At 37.1% G+C, this 25,429-nt stretch overlaps 1 long non-coding RNA gene across 1 annotated transcript in view; it reads left to right on the top strand.

Annotated features, from left to right (window-relative positions):
* The window catches only part of LOC138744063 (uncharacterized), a 120,924-nt gene extending 112,746 nt beyond the window's left edge, over positions 1–8,178 (top strand). The window contains exon 8 of the long non-coding RNA XR_011345244.1: positions 7,787–8,178. This is a non-coding gene — a long non-coding RNA (uncharacterized lncRNA). The remainder of the gene's footprint in view (positions 1–7,786) is intronic.
* Positions 8,179–25,429: the final 17,251 nt, after the last annotated feature.

Raw genomic sequence — 25,429 nt, 5'->3', positions numbered from 1 at the left:
AAAAAAATTTCTATTCTTTTGATTCCTTTTCTCTCCCATTCTTTCAAGGTTATCTATTGTAAAAGGGATTAGTGGGTTTTGTGTCAATAACAATTTTGGTATTTGATAATTCAATTTTTTTCCTTTCTAAGTGGATCTTCTTCCATATATTGAGTAAATGATGCAATACTGGTGAGCTTTTATATTGCACCAGCTTTTAATCCCACTTATAAAGTATATGTTCCAGTACCTTCTCCCCTATTTTATCTAGTTTTATCTTAGTCCAGTCTGGTTTTTCCCTTGTCTGGTAAAAATCTGATAAATACCTTAATTGTGCTGCTCTATAATAATTTTAAAGTTTGGAAACTGCAAACCACCTTGGTTATACCTCTCTGTTAATTTATCTAACACTATCCTCGGTTTCACACCTTTTCACAAGAATTTCCTTATTGTTCTCTTTAGTTAATTGAAGAATTTCTCTGTTAAGGGAATTGGCAACAATTGAAATAAGTATTGTATCCTTGGGATGACATTAATTTTAATATTATTTACCCTCCCTATCAATGTTAGTAGTAATTCTCTCCATTGTTCTAAGTCTTCCTGCAATTTCTTTATTAGTGGCTGATAATTTAATTTGTACAGGTGGCTTAAGTTATTATCTAACCTGATAGCTAGGTATCAGATTGCTTGTGTTTGCCATTTAAATGGTGATTCTTTTTTAAATTCTGTTTAATCCGCATTACTCATTGGCATCACTTCACTTCTATTTGCATTGATCTTGTACCCCGATATTTCTCCATACTCCTCTAATTTATTATGTAATTCTTTTATTGATATTTCCAGTTCTTTTTTTAAACTTTATTTAAAATCTTATGACATGAATAAAATAAAAATTACATTTAAAGAAATAATAAAAAATAAGATAATAAAAATTAGAATACTACATCATTAAACTACACAAATTAACCCCCCCAATAATTATAACACAACATTAATCATCTAATTTAAAATTAGTCCAACCCTCCCCCCCAAAATAAAGAGTGAATAATTAATTAACAATGTTGTAAATAAAATAGAAAAAACCCCACTTACAAAAAAAAGGATAAAACTTAACAACAAAAAAAATTACTAACAACAAAAAAAATCAATACTAAAATAATACCCTTAAACATATATTTAAATCAAACATAATACATGTATTTAACAAATGAAATCCACTTTAAAACTAAGTTCAAATATTAAAATCATATATCAACCACATATCTGTTATACAAAAAATCATAATTAATAATACATAAATACAGAATTTCCATTAATACCAAGTTTCCTTTATAATTCATCAAGAGAACAAAAACATCCCTTAGAAGAACAATCAGATAAACTTTTTATTCCCTTCCCCTCCCCTATATAAAAAAAGAAAAAAAAGTCGAAACTCTTATAAAATTCTCCATATTCTTCATTTATAACATCTTCAAAATTCTCTATTGAAATTAACTTAATTTTATTAAACTCTTCTCCCTCAATGTATTTGTACTTAATTTTCTTCTTTTTCTTCTTATCACCTTTCCCCTCATCTTCTTCATCTAATTCAACATCCTCAATTTTTGACTTATTATCTTCTGTGACATCATCCTCTTAAAAAAGAAAGAAAAAAAGAAAAAAAACCCCGCCAAAAAAAGGAGAAAAAAAAGGAGAGAAAAAAACCTCCTAATTCCCTCTCAATTACAATCAGAAAACAAAAAGAGTTAAAGAAAAATTATTTATTTAAAAAAAAATAATTAAAAAAAAAAACCTTCACTTCTTAACCCAAAAATTAAAAAGATAAAAAAACAGGTCGGAGGTCACAACTACCTCCTCCTGTTTAAACCGCCCAAAGCGGTAACTCCCTCAAAATATTGGGTGTGAGATAACTCACAGGTAGCTGATGACTTCTGGAAACTAGTGCCCACCCAGTTCCCTCTCCCATCTCCCATTTCATTAAATTATCATCATTATTTAAACTATTTAAACTCTTCTCAAAAAAAAGATAAAAGATTTATTTTTTTTAAATCAACGATACCACTTCGGTCACCATTGCTTCCATTTCTTTTAAAAATCTGGATCCCACCATACATTTCTACTCTCTTTGGAGACCTTGAAGGACTACATTGTTCCTGAAACTGCATGATTGGTAGAGACTGAGCAAAGTCCATAACCTCTTTAAGATTGTCAAAGAACTTTGGCTAATTTCCATCCTAAAAAATCTTCAGTACCGCAGAATACCTGAATGTTGCCTTACTTCTTTTTTTCCCACAACCGTTCTTTCACAGAATTAAATTTGCGTCGTTGAAACATAATTTCTTGACTCAAATCTTGATAGAAGAAAACAGGATTATTCTGAACCATCAAAGGAGATCTATTTTGCTGGGCTTTTCTAATAGCCGTACGTAAAATTGTCTCTCTGTCACAATAGTTTAAACAACGGATCAAAACAGATCTTGGATTCTGTCCTGAAAAAGATTTTCTTCTTAAAACTCTATAAGCACGTTCCAGTATTAAACCTTCATGGAATTTATCCTGTCCTAACACTTGTGGAATCCATTCAGTAAAAAAATTTCTTGGATCTGGTCCTTCTATGCCTTCTGGCAAACCAACAATTTTCACGTTGTTCCGTCTAGATTGATTCTCCAAATAATCAACCTTTTTTGCTAAATTTTTATTTTATTTCTGCAATGTTTCAATTATTCTATTTTTATCTTGCAGTTGATCCTGTGCATCGACTAAACATTGATCACACATTTCAAATCTTTCAATGGTTTCAAGCTTAAAAGCTCCATTAATGACTTCTGCCATCGCATTAATCTTGGAAATAAACAGGTTCACAAAATTAGCTAAGTGACTCGATACAGAATATATCTTATCTTCAAGATCCTTAACAGACATTTCAACAGAAGTAGATTCAGGCATAATGGGGTCTTGCTGTTCCTTAGAGACCACGGGATCTTCTGTCCCTTCCCTTAATTTAGTATCTTTTCTAGCAGTTTGACTTCGTATAAAAATCCCTCTCAAAATTCCCCCAGCAATGCCAGGGGACTGAAGATCAGAGTTATCTTTAAGCCAAATCTCTTTAATCATCTTCACTGTATCGATGTCTGGAAAAACCGTTGTAATTGAAGATGCATTTTGCAGCGCCACCACTGTAGCAGTCGAATGACAGCTCTTTAACTCTCCAGCTGGTGGCACCCCAGCTGATTCAACTGTCAAAGTCTGAGTAACAGCACTCACAGTGGCCGTTGTGTGAAATACTGGCACCCATCCAGCTCTTTGGTCTGAAAGCTGTTAAATGCGACCTTCAAAGAGCCTCACCGGCTTAAAACGGAGTTTCAATGCCGAACTCTGTACGTCTTCCTCTGGATCCATTCTACGCTGAGTCCTGGCTTCTTGTAAACAAGTAGGCTCAGACAATTTCGGAAAATGTAGTTTTTTAACAGTCTGTTGATGTTTTCTTTTACTTTTTTTTTGCATATAAACCATTAGGCACTAATCCAACACCTCTTATTATTTATAAACTTTTAAAAGAACTTTAACGGGCACTTTAAGACAAAACAATAAATCAGAGTCAGGAGAGGTCTGGAAGGCACGTCTGTTCCCTACGCCATCTTGCCACGCCCCCGATATTTCCAGTTCTGTTAAGTATACTATGATGTCATCTGCAAATAAGCTGATTTTATACTCCTTCTCCTTTATTTTTATCCCTTTTATTTTATTTTCTGTTCTTATCAGTTCTGCCAATGGTTCTAAAGCAAACAACGAGGGGGATAATGGACATCCCTGTCTAGTTGACCTACTTAATTTAAATTGGTTCGATACATATCCATTTACTGTTACCTTTGCCAATAGCCATTATATAATGCTTTAATCCAATTAATATTTTTTTTGGTAGATTGAACCTCTGTAATACTTTAAATAAATAATTCCATTCTACTCTGTCAAAGGCTTTTTCTGCTTCTAAATCAACAGCCACTGTTGGCTTTTTATTTCCTTGAACTGCATGAATTAGATTAATAAGTTTACAGACATTATCCATTGTTCATCTTTTCTTAATAAATCCAGTTTGATCCTGATTTACTATTTTTGGCACACAATCAGCCAATCTGTATGCTAATAATTTTGCTATTATCTTATAATCTGAATTTAGTAGAGATATTGGTCTATATGATGCTGGTGTTAATGGATCCTTCCCTGCCTTTGGTATTACTGTAATTATTGCTGTCTTACATGAATCTGGCAAGTTTTGTGTTTCTTCTATCTAGTTCATTACTTACAGTAGATTAATAACTCTTTAAATGTTTTATAGAATTCTATTGGGAGTCCATCCTCTCCAGGCATTTTATTGTTCGGCAGCTTTTTTAATATATCCTGTACTTCCTCTATTTCAAATGGTTTTATCAGTTTGTTTTGTTCCTCTTCTTGCAATTTCAACAGTTCAATTTTAGCTAAAAACTCTTCTATTTTATCATCTTTCCCCTTATCCTCAGTTTGGTATAATTGTTCATAAAATTCCTTAAAGTTCTCATTAATCTCTATTGGGTTATATGTAATTTGTTTGTCCTTTTTTCCTTGATGCCAGTATCGTTCTTTTAGCTTGTTCTGTTTTAAGTTGCCAGGCTAATATTTTGTGTGTTTTTTTTCTCCCAGTTCATAATACTTTTGCTTTATTTTCATTATGTTCTTCTCCACCTTGTACATTTGTAATGTTTCGTATTTTATTTTTTTGTCTGCCAATTCTCTCCTTTTTGTTATATCATCCCTTTTTACTAGTTCCTTTTCTGTACTTTATTCTTTTTACTTATCTTTTGTCCAGTTTTAATCCAAATAAGGTTAAAATCCCCTTCTATCAATACATTTCCTTGTTTATCTACAATCTTCAAAAAAATATCTTGCATAAACTTTTGATCCTCCTCATTAGGTGCATATATATTGAGCAAATTCCAAAATTCTGAATATCTGACACTTTCTCATTACATACCTCCCTGCTGGATCTATTATTTCCTCCTCTATTTTGATTGGTGCATTTTTATTAATTAATATAGCTACACCTCTAGCTTTCGAATTATAATGTGCCCTACCCAGTCTCTCTTTAATTTGTTATGTTCCACTTCAGTTAGATGCATTTCCTGCACAAATGCTATATCTAATTTTTTTTTTCAGTAAATTTAATAACCTCTTCCTTTTAATTTGGTTATGTATTCCATTAATATTTATAGTTATATAGTTCAATGTGGCCATCTCATATCCTGTTTACACCTTATTTCCGCTTCCTAACTACCACTATCCCCCTTTTCATCTCTCAGTTTTCCCTTTTTAAGCTCAATGTATGACAACACATTTAAAACATAAAATACTCCAACAACTCCAACATCCAATATTACCTTAACCCCAAATACCCCCCCCCCTCTCTGAGTTGCCCCTTATCCCTTGCCAGGCAACCACAAATCCCCTTTCCATTTGGATTTCGATCCTGCGTCAACTGATTTTGCAATGATGGTTATTCTCTCCCCCCCCCAACCCCCCCAGAAAACACTTTTTTTTTTACACATTAACAAAGTTCTCCCTTTTTTCCCCTTACTTCCTTCCTTCCCTTCTCTTTCCCTTCTTTAGTTCTTTACATATACATTGTTTTTATATCTTTATATATACTTTATTGCCTTTCTTCATTCTTATTACATCTCTTCATCTCTTGTTCTGTCCTGTAAGCGTTCTGCAAATTCTTGTGCTTCCTCCAAATCTGAGAACAGTCTGTTTTGCTCCCCGGGGATAAATATTTTAAGCACAGTTGGATGTCTTAACATGAATTTATAACCTTTTTTCCATAGGATCAATTTTGCTGTATTAAACTCCTTCCTCTTCTTTAAGAGTTCAAAACTTATGTCTGGGTAAAAAAATATTTTTTGACCCTTGTATTCCAAAGGTTTATTGTCTTCTCTAATTTTGTTCCTTGTCCACTCCAGTATATTTTCTCTTGTCGTATATCTCAAAAATTTTACTAAAATGGATCTTGGTTTTTGATGTATCTGTGGTTTCGGAGCTAGTGTTCTGTGTGCCCTTTCTATTTCAATTTCTTCCTGCATTTTTGTCATTCCCAGGACCTTTGGGATCCATTCTTTTATAAATTCCTTCATATCTGTGCCTTCATCTTCCTTTAGGCCCACTATTTTTATGTTGTTTCACCTACTATAATTTTCCAACATATCAATTTTCTGAGCTAACAGCTCTTGTGTCTCTTCAATTTTTTATCACTTTCTTCCAATTTTCCTCTTATGTCGTTTACAGCTGTTTCTCGTTCTTCCACATTTTCTACTCTTTTCCCTATTTCTGTCATGACTAGTTCTAAACTTTGCATTTTATCTTCTGTTCTTTTCATTTTTCTTTTAATTGCACTAAATTCTAATGACAACCATTCTTTTAATGGTCTCATTTGTTCTTCAAAAAAAACTTTATCTATATTCTGTCCATCTTTTTTACCTTCTATTTCTCTGTGAAGATCTTGCTCCTCTTCTTCCTCTTCTTCTGTGTCTGCACCTATGTTTGTGTCTTCTTCTTCTCTTCTTTGTATCTGTATCTCTTCTGATTTTTCTGATGAGTTGCTTGTCTCACTTTGTCGGGTATCTTCTTGCTTGGCCTCTTGCTGTTGGTCCTCTCCTTTTGAGCTGCTCATCTGTCAAGCCTCCTGCTGCTGCTCCTCTTGCCGTTCACCCCGTTGACTTTCTTTCTCACCTGGTACTTCCCTCTCTCTCCTGCCACTTTCCTCATCTTTCAGCTGAGAGCCCTGGTGTAAGGTGTCCCTCAGCTGGTCGCACCGTGGTTTCCTGCTCCTCAGCTGAGCCCCCTCTCGTCAGTGTTTTCCTTTACCTTAGATTATGCACTGCTCATGCGTGACTCCTCATAAATGCACAGTTGTGCACTTTTGTTTGGGTCAGAGAGCCATTTTTGCAGTCCACCAGTCAGGGGGTCAAGACTCCACAGGGCCAACACCAAAATTGGAGATCGGGCACTCTTTGCCACCACGGCTCCCTGTTCCTTCGTGCAGGTAAGGCCTTCTCCTTTCTTTTCCGCTGTGTTTTCTTCTTTTTTCCCATTGTTTTTACTTTTTCATTCTTAGGTGCCATCTTCTTTCTCTTCTTTGCAACTTTATCTTTTATTTCTTATATTTTATATTTATTGAACTTTGTCTTTTCTTGACTTTTTTTCTTCTTTTCTGGAGAGGGCTGGTTTTACCCTACCAGCCACTACTCCATCACGTGACTCCTGTCAAAATTTTCCAGGGTTTCTGAGGTCATGGCAAACCTCCACAAATTCCTGAAGAAGTAGAGGCACTGATGTTGCTCTTTTACCATCTGAAACATCATATGCAATTCGTACCTCGTCTGATCAGATAGCACCGAGCGTTGAGTTTATTGCAGTAGTGGAGCAGTCTTGATAGGATCTTTGAAAGGATTTCTTTTGTTGATGGGAATATTTTAATTTTTAGGAATGTAAAGGTAGACTTTAGTGTTTTTTTAAAATCAAATTATTCAGAAAAATGTTTGAGGGTATCCATTAAATTAATAAAAATATGATATTATATCTCCAGAACTGGAGACTCACCATTCCCTCCTTCCACTTCTTGCTTGATTAGCTGAATGCTACCATAAACATACAGTTGTAGAGGATGTAACAAGCCCTGTGAACATGAATAGCTTCCTTTATTTAAAGAATATTACAGATTCATCAGGACATTGGAACCTTGAGTGAAAGAATAAATTATACCTCTGCTTGGTTCTTTCAGGTGCACCCAAAAGGATGTTATTAATCACAGTAACAACATTGAAGGCTCATGGCAACAATCCTTTGATTCACACCTTTCCTCAAACAATGACAGAATGTAGGATGAAGACATCATCTGATTTGCCAGGGGACTTGGTATACACCTGAATAATTTTGTACTGTGTGGATAGTAGTGTCTGTTTAGTGTTGCTGCTTGTAAAGTGAAGTAACGTAGGCTTAGATAAGCTACACACTCTCAAGTAACCAGCTTTTACAATAAAATAGAAAGTTATATCACATAATATAATAAGTTTTTAAAGGTATTCTTAACTCAATATACACTACACTGTACCCCTTTAGACAAAAAATAAATCACACATAACACACAATAAAATACACACAATTTTACAGAAATCTATCAGATGCAGGGCCAGTGCTAGGAATTGTGAGGCCCAATTAGAAAATTGATAGCGGGGCCTCTACTCTACAAAAGTCGAAATTGATGTTTTATATTTCGTGTAGTATGCCAAAAAGCATTAAGTGCTTGATATACTAAATATTGAAAGACAATATGAAAGTTTTAATTTTTTAATACATGTTAAGACAATTACAGACATACTGTTTATGGACAGGTCTTTTAGAAACAGACTTCTGGCTTTTTTATTTACAAAATCTTTCAAAGTAATTTAAAAGTCAATGGTTTTAGTAATGTCATTTGCTATAGATAGCATCGCCAAATTGTTTAGTCTCTCTTGTGAAATTGTTGACCGTAATTATGTTTTAATCAGTTTTAGTTTTGAAAAACTTCTTTCACCCGAAGCAACTGTTACGGGCATTGTTAAGTAAATCCTCAAAGCAATAAAAACATTAGGAAATGCTGTGAATCGATTGTTTACTACCAGGTATTCAAACAGAGCTTGAGGCTTAATGACACTGAAGGGAAGAAAAGTTTTCAGAGCTTCAGGTTCTTCGGCCAACAGGTAACCATCCACGTCTTTAGTTGTTTCAGTAACTACTCCTCCATCAGTGTTCTGTTTTAGTATGCTGTCAGTTAAAGCTGCTTCAAGGTCTGCTGTATGCTTGCTTATTTCCGCCTTTTGTAAGCTCTGAAAGTTATTTAAAAATCAAAATAATTTTACATGGCTTTTAAGCTGTTTAAATCTAGACTCTAAAGATTGAATAGCTTTGTCTAGCACTAAACTGAAGCACTGAACTCTGTATACTTCTTTTGGATCATCTATAGCTTGATCTTTTGCCTCATATGAAAACATTCTCTTCCTTCTACATAGTTTTTTTTTCTTGAAATTGTCTAAACTCCAATGGTAATTCAACAGCTTCAGCCAATTCATTTGCGCCTATTAGGACATCATTAAAACCATCCTCTCTATAAATTCTTAGCCATGATAATAGTTTTTTAAATGACTCCATGCCTTCGTCGATGTCCTTTGTTTCACCTTGTAGTTCCTTGTTTACATAGTTAACTTTAAAAAATACTTCATGCCAAAATATCAAAGAAACGAAAAATTTGTAGACTTTTAGCTGGTTTGCGAAAGATTCAGCTTCTGCTTTTACCTTGGGCTCATCTGTTATCTCTGATATTTCCACAAGTGCATCATATACTTCTCCAACCTGATAACAAATAGCTTTAACACTATCAATCCGACACTTCCACCTTGTGTTGCTCAAGGGTTTCACTGATAACCCGGGTACGTGTTTATTAAAAACTGCCCGCCTCTTAGTTGATGCTGAGAACAATATGTAGATCCTTTGCAAGATCCCAAAAAATGTTATAGCATCTGGACAACACTTGGCTACATCTCTGAGTAAAAGGTTATAATTGTGACATGCACAGGGTACAAAGAAAGTTCTTGAATTATCTTTCAACAGTCGTGCTTGTACTCCAGATATGTGATCTTTCACATTGCTACCGTTGTCATAGCCTTGGTCTCAAATGTCTTTCACCTCTAAATTTAATTCCTTCAGTGTGTTTAAAAGTGTTTTATATAAATTTTCTCCTGTGCTACTTTCAACCTGTATAAACTATGAAATGTTCAAAAACACCTGAAGGAGCCAAGTTACCATCAGACACATACCTGATCGTTCGAGACATTTGCTCTTGGTGACTCATATCAGGTGTGCAGTCTAAAATTATGCCGTAGTACCTAGCTGCTTTTATGCATTTCAGTATCTCATTCAAAACAGCTGTAGCCATAATATCTAGTAGTTCATTCTGAGTATCTTTTCTTAAATAGTGATTATGTATTTCATGGGTTTTGACTTTTCGCAAATGTTCTTCAAGAACAGGGTCAAACTTTCCAAACAGCTCAACAAAACCTAAGAAGTTTCCATTGTATACACTCTCATTACCAACTTTTTCCTCTGTTCCTTTAAATGCTAGATTTCTCTCAGTAAGAAACTGCGCTATTGCTACTAGCCTTTTGAATACTTGCTGCCAGTGCTTTGCACGTTCATTGATGATTATTTCAAGTTCTTTGTCAATTGTCTGTCCACTACCAAGTCTTTGGTGTAACTCCCTGAAACTCCACGTGGCTTCCAAATGGTTTTTAGAATTTTCATGCTCACACAACCTTGTATGAAGATTAGACCAGTTGTTGAATCCACTTGTTGATAATGCACTGGTTGTGTTCTTACTAAAAAGTTTACAATAAAATCAATAAATTCTATCAGCAGACTGAGAGTATATTATCCAAGGTCTTTCAACACACTCCCCATTTGAAAGTTTCCTCTTACAGTGAAACTTTGAAAAAACACAATCCCTTTTCATTTTGTGGAAAGTTGTTCACTGGAATAGGAGGACCTTTCATTGTTAAATAATCTCTTACATTTTGATGTATATATGCTGGCCATTTGGCTGGGTCATCATAAATGTTAATTACAACTGTACTCATGGATGATCCATCATTGCGTGATGTTTGGGCTTGGTCTTTTTCGGCTATAAGTGAACTTTCCGCTTTGGCACTGTCTCTGGTATATTGAGATCGTCTTCAATTTGATTCACAGCTGCGTCATCCTTTTCTAACTTGTTATCAATTTCATCATTGTATTCATCAAATGTAATTGGACTCAAGGCTGTATTGTCATTTTCTAAATTGTTTTTTACTTCATACTCAATACATGGGCAGTTCAAAGATGGAGTGACAAGGAATTTTGTGATAGCACCTCTGTTTTCCATTTTCAGCTACCTTAGCCTTGGCCAGTGCTCATTTCTGGTTGCCGCTTAAATACTTAACGCCCTTTGTCTCTATCTCTGCTTGTGTTTGCCATGTAAAATGACATACAAATTTTAAGCTGCTAATTCTCTGGGCTATATTTTTAAGGTAAAAAAGGTAAAAGAAGTATATCTTAAAATGTTTAGACTTAAAATTACACAAAAAACTTGACATTAGCAATTTGTTATAAAATTGGACTCGACATCCCTGATAACATGTCGACGTTGTTCCAACAGTGGAACAATGTAGTCATCGTCATTGGTACAACATAAGAAACCAACGTCAATCCCACGTCATTTTGCTCATTAGCTTTACGTTGTTCCAACGTCAGCTGCTGACCTTGGAACAGCGCGCCCAACTCTCAACTTGTGAACGCCACGGAACAGCAAAACAGGCAATCGATTCTGGATTGGTTGAATGATGACAACTTCGAATAAGAAAAGAATTGCCTTTTTTTAGTAATGGTTAGGTTAGGTTAGTTAGGTTAGATTAGGTTATGTTAGTTAAGGTTACATTGCAGAACGAGGGGACACACTTTAATTTTGCCTTTTTTTTAGCTGATTTTCTAGTCAAATGTCTAACGCTAGTTTGTCGCTAGATATTTGGCTAGAGAATCAATGGAAAAACTGATGCGTGTAATTTCCGCATGGTCAAGCTAAACTGCACCTGTTCCAAATCACCAAAAACATGAAGTAGGTTATATTAAGTCCTGGCAGTGCAATAGCATAGTTGGTAACAGTAGCCTAGTACTATTTTGATACTAAATCAAACCATTGCAAAATTATGAAACATTGACAGAGGCAGCTTTGCTAAGAATATCTGGATCTTGTAAAAATGAATAACCCCGAGATGTACAGTACACGTCCCTATAGCTGAATAACCTTGTAAACCAGCTCGTAAAGATATAGGCTATAACCCCCACAGCGACCTAGCCTAGTAAAGATCAACTTAAACTAACCTAACTTCAGGGTTATTCATCTTTTCAAGGCCCGAATATCCTCACCAATTCCATCTACAATTGCTAACATTGTCAGAAATTCTACGCTTAGGCCTAGGCTATTTACGTTCAGGCTAACTGCTTAAGCCTGAGCTATAGGCTAGGCCCTAGGCTACCATGACGTTATCTCAATCTCATATTAAAGTACGTTCTCTTATTGATTACCCTATAGTCTGTTTTGATCTTGATGATAATAAGAGATGCTTCATCAGCTCTGGAATACATCTATCTTACTGGGTCAAATGAATACGAAACATAAAATTTTGGGCTAGGGAGACAAAGGAGGCCTAGAGCCAGTAGTTTAATCAAAGACATATTTCCTAAAAATATTTCACTGAGATAATACGACCAATTAAGGGCAATAACTTCACAAGTTCACTGACAAATCCCTCAGTTTATAAGGCCTATAGTATTATTTTCTTACCAGTTTAAATGAAGTCCGTCACAGTGTTCACTGCTCAAGGCCTGGGCTCAAACACTTGCATGGGGCCCCCTTGAGGCACACTTTGATCAAAAACCAGCCCTGATCAGATGTTCACTCCTTTTGCACTTTATTCTGGTGAATCACTTCCTATAGGCACATACATATATTTAGGAAGGGAAACCACCAGAGGTGTATGGTCCAGCAATCATTAGGAGATCAGAGGTGGAGAGGGTGAGTAAATTTAAATTCCTGGGAGTCACTATCTTGGAGGATCTTTCCTGAACTCAACACACTAATATCATCGTGAAGAAAGCAATGTCAGTGCCTCTATTTCCTCAGGGGTTTGCAGAGGTTTGGGTTGACATTGAAAACCTTGGCAAACTTCTACAAATATTTTGTGGAAATTGTGCTGACTGGTTACGTCATCACCTGGTATTGGGGCATCAATACTTCTGAGCAAAAAGCCCTGCATAAGGTAGTGAACACAGCCCAATACATCACAAGAAAAACTCTCCCCACCATTGAGAAAATCTACATGGAACGCTTCTGCCAGTAATCATCAAGGATCCACACCACCCAAGGACCTGCTCTGTTTTCGCTGCTGCCATCAGCAAAGAGGTATAGGTTCTACAAGTCTCATACCACCAGGTTCAGGAATAGTTGCTACCCCTCCACCATCAGACTCCTGAACAACAAACTCAATCAGACTCATCTAAGGACTTTTACTTTGCACATTATTTATTAATAAATGTTTTTTCCATATTGTACAGTTTGTTTACATTTCTTCCTTTGTTTACATTTCGCTCTTTTGTATAGGTACCTTCTTGAATAGTTTTTTGCACTACCGATAAGTAGAAATTTTGCCTGGTCTGCAGGGAAAAGAATCCCAGGATTATATGTGATGTCATCTATGTACTCTGACGATAAATTTTAACTTTGAATTTCATTCAAACTGTTTCGAATCTTGAATGCACTTTTCCCATGTTTTAATTACCAGAAACACCACACAACAAATTTTTTTCAAAGGGTTTGCTTCCTGAAATTGAGGATAATGATAAACAACTTCAAGATGAACGCAAAGGTAATTTCAGATTTGCCATATTACCTAGGAAGTTGGAGAAACATTAAATTAACTTTTATTTAATTTAGCATGTTTCATCGCTTAAATGCTGAACCGAGCTGTTAGGTTGACTGCACATGTCGCACAACAAATGTGAGAGGCTCCGGGTTTGTCATCAATTTTATAACCAAAGTGGAGCTCATAGGGTTTCTTAATAAATACAGTCATGCTGCATCTTTGAGTCTTGAGCTTATACTCACCACAAATGTAACAGAATGTATCACAGTTATTGTGACATTGATGAGACATTTCTGCTGTATTGAATCTTCCTGAAGACAATATATTCTTTTGTTAAGTGCACTCACTCTACCATTGCCCGAAGAACATATGCATCAATATGCATTTAATCCATATATGCACTGGATCTGTATATGTGAGCTGCTTTTATAGCCTCTCTGCAGCTATCCTGACTCAGCATGCCCAGGCCTAAGATAACATTTACATTGTATTTATACTGAGTGCATGCTTGGACTGACCAAAACAGCTTGCTTTGTGGGCAATGTACTAGTAGATTTAAAATATGACAGGAAATCGCAAAAATAGGTTATATCTAAATATAGTACACGATAGGGAAATTTTAAGGTGATTTTCATGATCAGCAGCCCAAAATCCATAAACTACATCCAAAAATGTCCAGGAAGCAAAATCATCATCCAGTGAAATAAATTGCAGCCTTAAAATAAAGTTAGGAAATATAAGTAAGCGACTTAGATTTGTAATCAATCTCAGGACTCTATCCAGATTGTACCCAGCCTCTTAGCTCAGGTCTGTGTTTTTCCTCTGGATTCAATGATGATTCAGATCCATCATCATCTGTCCTCCAGCTTTTCTCTGACTTCCACGTTACAATATGCAGGCATAGAAATATACAATGAGTTGACCTAAAGGAGGATATTACTCATTATTTTATTTGGAACTACAAAGTAACCAACAGCGAGGATGCTACATATTCAATAACTTGAAATAATTTCTGGACTCTGTGCCAATTGCTGAAAGTAAACTGCATATTCAAGTAATGGCTGGAATTCTTAAAAGAGGAGGTGATTATTATCTACACTCCCTACTGGAAGATATTGCAGAGCCTGAGTAGTCTACAGGGCTACAATACAAGCCTGTAATGGGAGAATGCATTCAGACATTGCCTTTTCCAAATCTATCAGGAAAAGGTAAACAACCAGAGAGAAGTCCTACTTTTAGATAAGGTTGCAACAATAACTGTCATCCATCAGCAAACTTCATTTGCATAAACTCTATCAATCACTATGCCTAAACATTATATATCCTAACATATGCAAACTTTTTCATCACTCAAAACATCCTGCTTCTTCAATATTCTTCATCATTAGACCATGGCAAGTGCTCAAAGCAATGCATTGCAAAGCCATCACTGTCACATTTTGCTTGGTTTTGCAAGCCATTTTGTCTTCTTTCAACTCCAAAGCAAGAGATGTGGCAGTTTTAATTAACAAAAATATACCAGTGTTGGTTGAGGATATATCCATTGATTCAGCGGATATTTTTTAAAAAAATCTGTTTTCCTGCTCCGTGTTGCTGCAGATCACTGGTCTTCTGCTTTATCTTCATTCATGCAAATTGTGGAACATACAACAAGCAGCAGGGTAATGGGAGATCCTCTCTGGAGTGAACTGCAGGGTGCATCTGATTGGTTCATGCACCAAAATCTGTTTGAAGAATCCTTTGTGGCCCCTTGGGTTTGATTGTCCTTACCCACTCCTATAATGGACCAATATGAGAGCTGTGCAGAGAGGGGGTGATTGATGTCTCCCAAGAACCATTCCCTGATCTGTTGCAACAGGACCAATAGGAATGAATGTCGGGAAATTGATAATGAAGATCCATAACAAGGCCACCTCCCAAACAGTAGGTCAGAACATATTTTCTGCTTGAGAATTGTTCACTAATCATACGTGGGCTTCTTAGTAAGACATCTCTCCATAAACTATTAAAAAAAAGCCTGTGTTTATTTATTATAATATTTTATTTTTTATTTTAAATATATTTAACCATCAACAATTATACCAAATACAGAACATCAAGATAACCCTTGCCTCATACAAGTTCTATTAAACAGAGAAAGAAACAAGAAAAGGAAACACAAAAAAAAGAGCATTCCATTGTCAGTGCATACCATAAAATAGATGGAGACATGATAATACCACAGTGTTAAAATCTTTACAGAGATCTACAGGCTAGCCAGTAGCACTCATAACCCTATGTTGGCATCAGTGAGGTACCTATATGATCTAAATAAGGCTCCCAGATTTTTAGGAAGGTGTTATATCCCTTTCTGAGATTGTGACCTTTTCAAGTGGGATCCAGCTATTCATCTCTGAAGACGACCTATCTATGAGTCAATGGGAGTCATACTTCCATGTTACTGCTATGCATTTCCTGGCTATACAGCCTGTGTTCTAAACATATATGCATACATTAGTGGCAGCTTTCCTGGATAAGATGAAAGACATTTCTCTTTTGTTAGTTCTCAATCTCACAGCATGTGTGCTTGAACTAAGACACAACTGAAATCAGCCAGATTTGCCTGAAAGGAACAAAAGAGTTAGAGATTCAGGACCATGTCAACTTCATCTTCATAGCATAGCATGAACTCCAGGCATGAGGCCACTGCTGACATCTGCCTGCTGTAGAGAACAGATGTTGTCACAGCCCACTCTGAAAATCCTAATCTCTGATACCCTTTTGTTTGGACACATGCAGATGGGAGCATTGCACACAGTGGATTCAAGGAAATTTGGTTTTTTCGTTCTCCACCACTTCGTCTCCTCTGACCAGTTGGCCTTGCATTTATGTGACAAAGATGTAACCATATAACCACTTACAGCACAGAACAGGCCAGTTCGGCCCTACTAGTCCATGCCGTAGCAAATCCCCACCCTCCTAGTCCCACTGACCAGCACCCGGTCCATACCCCTCTAGTCCCCTCCTATCCATGTAACGATCCAATCTTTCCTTAAATGTAATCAATGATCCCGCCTCGACCACGTCTGCCGGAAGCTCATTCCACATCCCCACCACTCTCTGCATTCCCCTTATAATTTTTCCCCTTCAATCTTAAACCATGTCCTCTAGTTTGAATCTCCCCCTTTCTTAATTGAAAAAGCCTATCCACATTTACTCTGTCTGTCCCTTTTAAAATCTTAAACACCTCTATCAAGTCCCCTCTCAATCTTCTACGCTCCAGAGAAAAAAGCCCCAGTCTGCACAACCTTTCCCTGTAACTCAGACCCTGAAATCCTGTCAACATTCTCGTGAACCTTCTCTGCACTCTCTCTATTTTGTTTATATCTTCATTCATTCAGGTAAATATTCGATGAGCCTTACTCCAATGCATATTCCGTTTGCTTTCAGCAGATATTCATCTCTCTCTCTCATACATACAAATCATCAGTCCAAGTAACAGTAAACACAAAATAATTTTTCAGTTGCCAATCAGGAAAAAATTGCATGTATAGGGATCATGTAAATTAAATAAACATGTAAATTAAGTTCTACTCCAGTATCTCTTGATTCATGTGGGAGCTTGGAAACCAATATGATTTTGACAATTAAGAGATGCACTGTGGTTGGACCAACAATTTGATAGAAACTTGGGCATGTGCATTCTTCACCAAAATATCAATTAATTTCCCCCAGAAAATACGATGCCTGTTTACTGGTGGATGCATAGATGAAATGTGGACTGGAAAAGTCATTGGCTGGCTCCTGAAACCTACAGCACAGAGATTCAATGCTTGAGTTATTTCAGCAAGGCATTTAGAGTTCTGCGGCAGAGTTTCAGAACCTGGCCAAGCACAGAATCTCAGCCAGGTGGTCCTGGAACAGCTGGACAGACTCGTACATCAGGAAGCACTTTATTAACTACAGTTCACCATTCAACACCATCATACCCTCTAAACCACACATGTCAAACTCAGGCCCGCGGGCCAAATTTGGCCCATGATATAATTATATTTGGCCCACGAGATCATATCAAATATGTATTAGAGCTGGCCCGCTGGCTGCTACGCCAGTATAGCGCATGCACAGCTAATACTACAAATCCCAGAATGCTTTGCAAATGCGTTGGCGCCGGCCCGTCAGCCCGCTAATCGCCCCCACCTCCTCTCTTTACTTTCTTTAGCATCTGTGACCTGTCGCCCAACTCACATGTAATAAACCCCTTACGAAAAATGGCCAAACCAAAGACAGAAAACAGGACCTTTCAAGACAGATGGGAGGCAGACTCTGACCCCAGAGTTTGATGAACTTGCATCTAAGAAGAGATGCCAAGTATCTGGTTGAGACCCAGGTGCATCAGAGTAAATCACAGTGTAGCAAGCTAAGCTTGGATTAATATTTTCTTTGGTTAACTTTGGATCGTTCATAGTTTAAAGATTGGATTTTCATTGAAGCAAGTTGTTATTTTTTTGACTTGTTGGCTTGTGAAAAAAAAATACATTTAAAAGGAGCTTAAAGGCTATAGAGAAATATTATTTATTTTATATTTTATTTCTCATTTGTTAATGCTTCTTATGGAAAGAGTTTAACCAAAACTATTATTAAACATTTATTTTAATAAGAAAAAGTTTAACATTACATATGTTGAAAGAAGAGAAAACATGCAGATGTTGTTGAAAATTTTCAATAAATATTTAGTTTGGCCCACGACTTAGTCCAAATTTTTAATTTTGGCCCTCTGTAAATTTGAGTTTGACACCCCTGCTCTAAACTAATCAGCAAACTCCAAGTCCTGGGCCTCAACACTCTGAAATTTAGAAGATTCAGGGGGGATCTTATAGAAACATATAAAATTCTTAAGGGTTTAGACAGACTAGACGCAGGTAAGTTGTTTCCAAATCTGGGAAAAACTAGAACCAGGGTTCACAGTTTAAGGATAAGGGAGAGGTTTTTTAGGACTGAGATGAGGAAAAGATTCTTCTCCCAGATAGTGGTGGATCTGTGGAATTCTTTGCCACAGGAAGTAGTTGAGGCCAATTCCTTGTCAAAATTTAAGGGTAAAGGGTAGGTTAGATTTGGCCCTTGTGGCTAAGGGGATCAAGGGGTATGGGGAGAAGGCAGGAACCAGGTACTGATCAGCCATGATCATATTGAATAGCGGTGTCGGCTTGAAGGGCCAAATGACCTACTCCTGCACCTATTTTTCTATGTTTCTACTCCACTATATGATTGGATCCTGGGTTTTCTCACCTCCAGTGTGATTGGCAAGAACATTTCCTCCACTATCTCCATCAGTACCGAAGCACCACAGGAGTGCATACTTCGCCTCCTGCTCAATTTGCTCTCTACCTACTACTGTGTGGCTTGGTATGACAACACCATCTACAAATTTACTGATGATACTATGGTGGTGGGTTGTATAAAAAAGGGGGTGATGAGTCAACATACAGGTGGGAGCTTGAAAACTTGGTTGAATGGTGCACTAACAACCTCTCACTGAATGTCACCAAAACCAAGGAGATTATTGTGGACTTTAGAGAGGGAAAATCAAAGGTTTACAATCCCGTGATCATTGCAGGATCAGAGGTAGAGAGGGAGAGGTTTATGTTAGTAAGTTTCTACAACAAATTAATGGTGTTGCTTTTCCATTAAATCCTGAATTATTATTGTTAGGAAATTTTGAGAATATAACTTGCATGTAGATTTTCTTGATGGTAAAGAATTTTTCCTGTGATGTACTGGGCTGTGCACTCAGGGCTTTGCACTCAGAGGTATTTGTGCCCCCATACTGGACTATGACAACAGCCAGTCAGCGCAAACTTTCCACTGCACATCAGTAGAGATTTGCCAAATCTTCCGAGGACATACCAAATCTCCACATATTCCTGAGGAAGTAGAGGTGATAATTTTCTCTTTACGATGATATTAGTGTGTTGCGTCCAGGAAAGATCCTCTGAGATTGTGACTCCCAGGAATTTAACTGAATAACTAATCTTTTCCATATTCAAATAAGATGTGATGTCTTGATGTAGACAGAACAGCATCTCTCCATTTAAGTACAATCGCACGTCTCACCAAAAGAGAAGCAAAACAGATAGCACTACTCTGAACCAGAGAAAAAGAAGAATTTCCTCCCATTGTACCGAAGACAGCCACCAAAGGATTCAGTACCAAATCTATAATAAAAATTGTAGACAATGTGCAGAAAACCTCTCTCCAGTATTTTTCTAAACTAGGACAAGTCCAGAACATATGAATGAATGAATGATGTTTCTCTGCCCTTACATCTGTCGCACCAGGGACTCATATCAGAGTAAAAGTGAGACAATTTAACCTTTGATATATGTGCTGTGTGTACCACCTCAAATTGTAATAAACAATGATGGGCACATAATGAAGAGCTATTAATCTTTGAACAAGACCATGTAGAATGAATAAAAATGAATAACTTATTTTCCACCTCTAAAACATTGGTCCAATATATCTGATCTCCATCTACTCAATTTCTGAGGTGTAATTATATAATTGATGTAAAAAATCATGATGGAGTAATCTATACCTTACATTGATGGTATTAGACATAACTTCTTCACATAACTCTTGCCAGGCCTGCAGCAATCAGCAAGAATCCACACCACTCAGGACATGTTCCATTCTTGATGCTGCCATCAGGAAAGAGGTCTAGGTGCCACAAGACTCGTACAACCAGGTCCAGGAACAGTTGGTACCCCTCCACCATCAGACCCCTAAACAACAAACTCAATCAGGGACTCATACAAGGACTTTACCATCACATTATTTATTATTGAATATTTATCTTCTGTATTGAACAGTCAGTTCATTTGCACTTCCTTCTGGTTTACAGTTCTTTTTTGTATGCATATCTTGAGTCGAATTTTTTGCACTACTGATAAGTAGTGGCGCACAGGAAAAATAATCTCAGGGTTGTATGTGATATCATGTATGTTGGCTGACAATAAATCTAAACCTTGGACTTTGATTTTGTGTCTTCTGCTGGATCAGCTGTCAGTGGATGACTGTCCCAAAGTCCTGCATGGTTTAGGAAAATGCCTTTAATCACAAATTCATGTTAAATCTATTGGTACAATAATGCAACATCATGCCTGTGGCGGTACACTGCTGGCCTATTGCAGGGGGCAACCTCTGTACCTGCAGAAGAGCTTGGGGACAAGACAACACCTGGCTGGCTATCAATCAGCCGACCTGAATGGACCAAGCCCCACCTGGTTGGGTGTCGATCAACCTCCGGGATATAAGCCTGAGCCGCCCCTTCGAAGACGCGCTCAAGAGTTTACAGCAGCTCTCCTCACAGCTGGCTCTGTGGAAGTTTATGTCAAATAAGGCCTGTTGTACAGTCTTTAGGCTTTGTGTGTTTGCTTCTGTCCAATAGCGCACCTCAATGCCATTTTGTTATTTTTCTCTGGGATATGTTGTAGTTGCTTCCTGTTCATTCAATTATAAAAAAAATATTTTGTCTCTTTTGCATTAGAAGGCACTGGTTAGATTACAGGTTCTGAACTTGTGCTTCCTTACATTCCACTGTTCAAGTTGATGCAGGGAAAAGACCCTCTAACTTCCGACAGTGCTCGTAAGGTTTCAGAGACATAACATATGGGCACGAGTAAAATTTGCGGAAACTAACCTTAACTACGTTGATGCATGGTTAACAGTATAATTCCATACCCTGAGCTCAACTAATCTTTCAAGGGGAGTCCAGATCTATTTGTTACCAAAAATGGTAAATCTGTGAATGAACTTTGGTGTTTTCATGCTCTTCAGAGTATTGTGAGGATTGAACCCTTGAAAATATTCTAAAAAACATTTGCTGACAAAGATGATTAAGATTTTGAACAATGATAAGTCTCTCATTTTTTCAAAATAATACATAGGTTGGAATTTTTTGAAATGTTGATACCTCATTCAATGAAAGGAATTGAGAAAAAATATTGTATGACTGCTGTCATGTAATAGTTTTGGTCCACATCTGAGCTCAAATATTTACTTGAAAATTAATGACATTTGTGTTCAGAATATTTTAAAGCACCTCAAACCAATTTACAGTAAAAGTGACTGTAGGATGTTGTTCATTTGTGTAGGCAAATGTAGTTGTCAATATCTTTAAAGTGAAGTCTCAATAATAACAATGAAATACATGACCAGATATTTTATTTTAGTATTGTTGGTTGAAGACTACGTCTCAGCTGAAAAGATCTGAAAGTAGATAAAAAATAATTTCTCACTACTGCACTGAACTGCAGACTAGATTAAGTGCTTGATCTCCAGAGTGGAGCTTGAAACTTTAAAATATAAACTCCAAAAAAAATCATTGGTTTTCAAGGCTTTTACAGCCATTATTGATTAAAAATGGGTTGTATGTTTATTATGTTAAAGCACAGGAAGAACATTCGAAATGAAGCTGTAAGAGAACACTGATATTCAAATGTACATGTGAATAAAAGAAAATTGCAACAGCGTAAGTATAGAAAATTACAGTGAAGTTTCATCAGATTGATACTGGGATGATAAAGCTGTCCTATTGGCATTTTCATATCACTCCTGATATCAAATTGTGTCAAGTAGTAATCACCACCGATGTGTATGTCCATCGTAAATTGTTTTTTTTGGAATTTTGAAAGACTGAGGGCATCTAAGAAATGATCATAATTCTAATGCAATTTAAAATTTATTTTATTTTTAGCAACACTTTTTCATGTGGGTATTCTTTCTTTCTTGTTTGGCATTTCAGTTGCTCACTTATGGGAACAAAATGGGTGGTTGCTTGATTCCATCATTGCTTTTTAAGTGGGGATACTAATAACTAAACCATACAACATTGAGCAGCTGGTGCTTTTGTTGATCAGCATTTTATATCTTTCACAGTTGATGAGGGCCAATGGCCCATGTGAAGCCATTTCCTTCTCTCTTGCATATCATCACTCCATTGTTTAGTCTTTTGAAGAGCACATAAGCTTGGAGAGATTTGAAGGCAAAAAAATGTTAACGTTGCAGGTGCTGTGTTGGTATTGCACTGACCGCTATCCTAACGGTGCCGCTTCAGAAAAGCTGTCTGAGGGCTCATCAACTGTGGAAGGAAGCTCCAACCCTTAAACCAATTCTGTCTTCCCCCTCCTTTTGCAAATGTGCTCATGAATCAGCGACCCTTTGCAAGGAGAATGCTGAGACCAAACTGAGTTACAGGGAAAGTTTAAACAGGTTAGGACTTTATTCCCTGGAGCACAGAAAAATGAGGGGCGATTTGAAAGAATATACAAAATTGTGAGGGGTATAGACAAAGTAAATGCAAGCAGGCTTTTTCCACTGAGGTTAGGCACAAACCAGAAGACATGGATAAGGATAAAAGGGAAAACGTTTAAAGGGAATATTGGGGGGAACATTTTCACACAGAGAATGATGGGAGTGTGGAGCAAACGGGTGAATGTGGGCTCAATTTTGATATTTAAGAGAAATTTTGATAGGTACATGGATGAGAGGGGTGAGAATGGCTATGGACTGGGTGTGGGTCATTGGAACTGGGTGGAGTGAGGGTTCGGCACAGACTGGATGGGCCAAGGGGCCAGTTTCTGTGCTGTTGTGTTCTATGGTCCATGCCACAAAAGTAGCAGCTCTGTGGTCCCACTAGATCTGTAGCCACTAGGTCCAGTTGAATCACCTTAAATTTTAAATTTAGACATGCAGCTTGGTAACAGGCCCTTTTGGCCACAAGCACATGCTGCCTAATTACACGCAATTGACCTACAATGCTGGTACATTTGGAAAGGTGGTAAGAAACTGGAATACCCAGAGGAAATCCATGCAGACACAGGGAGAATGAACAAACTCCTTATAGACTACACCGGATATAAACCCCGGTCACTGGGACTGTAACAGCATTGAGCTAACCGTGTCGCCATAACCAGGTTCAATAAACACAGGATACACTGCTCTTCCAAAATGTCCTGGAAGATGGGGATCTCCCTGACCAGCTACTTCTTCCTTGGAAATAATTCATGTGAGTTTTATACCTCACTGCTTACAAACTTTTCACCTCCTGCTCATTCAGATTTTGATCCACGGTAAAAAACTGAAATAGATAAGTCATTGTATGTTATGAGCTGAGGTCAAACTTTGAAATATTTTGGATGCAATGTAAAGTGTGAAATTATCCACTTTGGTACAGAAAAGTGGGTTTTTAAAAAAATGGTGGTAAATGGTTAATGTTGCTGTTTCACATAGAACCATAGAACACTGAAGGCCCCTTTGGCCCCTCTAGTCTGTGCTGAACCTTTTTTTGCCTAGTTCCACTGTTTTTTGCCTACTGACCCAGTCTATAGCCTTCAATACCTCTCCCATCCAAGTACCTGTCCAAATTCTTCTAAAAAGTTAAATTTGAGCCTGTGTTCACCACTTCAGCTGGCAGCTCGTTCCATTCTCTGCAAGAAGTTCCTCCTCATGTTCCCCCTGAACTTTTCCTCTTTCACCCATAACCCATGTCCTCTGGTTTGTAGCTCTCCTACCCTTAGTGGAAAAATCCTATCCCCCTCATAATTTTAAATACCTTTATCAAATCTCCCCTCATTTTTCTACGCTCCAAGGATTAAAGTCCTAACCTGGTTAACCTTTCCCTGTAACTCAATTGGAGGAACAACACCTCATCTTCCGAATGGGCTCCCTTCAACTAAATGGCATTAATATCAATTTCTCTGGCTTTTGTTAAACCAACCACCATTGCCTTTCCCTATTCGTCTCTCCATTCTGTCTTCTTTCACACAAACATAATAAATTCTTACCTCATCCCTTATCATATCCAATTAACACCTTTTGTCAGTCTAGATTCCTCGCCCATTGTTTAAACTCTGAGATTTCCTCCAGTATAGCAATTATATCCTATTTTAGAAAAGGATATCTAACTACATTTATCTTGGACCTTGGTGTGTTTGCACCAGCAGTATTAGGTACAGCTTTGTTTCCTTTTCTAAAATAGGATATAATTGCTATAACTGGAGGAAAGCAAATGTTTTCTGGATTACTTTCTAGGGTGTTGGATTTGTCATATGATTAAAAATTCAGTTCAAACAGAATCATCAGGTTTGCAGATGATTCAACACCTCAACGGCAACAAGAGTTGGCTGACTGTGAGGATGTTGCGAGGCTCATAAAATGGAGTGAGAACAACAAGATAAGTCTTAACATGGACAAGACAAAAGAGATGATTTGTGTACTTCAGGAGGAAGAAGGTTGACCACTTTCCATTACACATTAATGATTCTGTTGTGGAGAATTCAAAGTTCCTTGGTGTGCATATAAAGGATAACCTATCCTGGACCCACACCTCATTAATTAGGAAGGTACAGCTTCACTTCCAAAAGATGTCGAGGAGGGAAAGGCCTTCATCTTGTCAACATTTTACAGGAGCATAATTGAGAGTGTCCTGTCCGGCTCCATCATTGCATGGTGTAGTAGCTGCAAAGCATCGGACTGGAAATCAATATAGAACAGTCAAGAAGACCATAAATAGATCTCAAAGAATTTTTCCATCCAGCACCCAGTATCTTTGACCCTCTACCATCATGCCAGGCTGGGAAATACCTTCTTCCTGCAGGCTGTGACATTGATGAACAGTATACAGTAACCAACTAAATCATCCCAAAATATTTATATATATTTAGTTTACATTAAATCTTTATGTATATTTGTGATTACTTTGTGCTGTGTATTGTGTGTGTATGTGCACTGTGGCCTTGAGAAATGCTATTTCATCTGATTGTATATGTATAATCAGATGATAATAAACCTGATTGAGTAGATTATGTAGTGTTCTCTTGATTTTAGAAGGATGAAATGACATCTGATTGAAACTTACAAACTTAGCTATTGGATGCAAAGAGGATGTTTCGTCT

This window comes from Narcine bancroftii, chromosome 1, assembly GCF_036971445.1.
Source record: "Narcine bancroftii isolate sNarBan1 chromosome 1, sNarBan1.hap1, whole genome shotgun sequence".
Lineage (NCBI taxonomy): Eukaryota > Metazoa > Chordata > Chondrichthyes > Torpediniformes > Narcinidae > Narcine > Narcine bancroftii.
The sequence above is the reverse complement of the archived record's forward strand: the minus strand, read 5'-3'. Positions and strand labels throughout refer to the sequence as shown.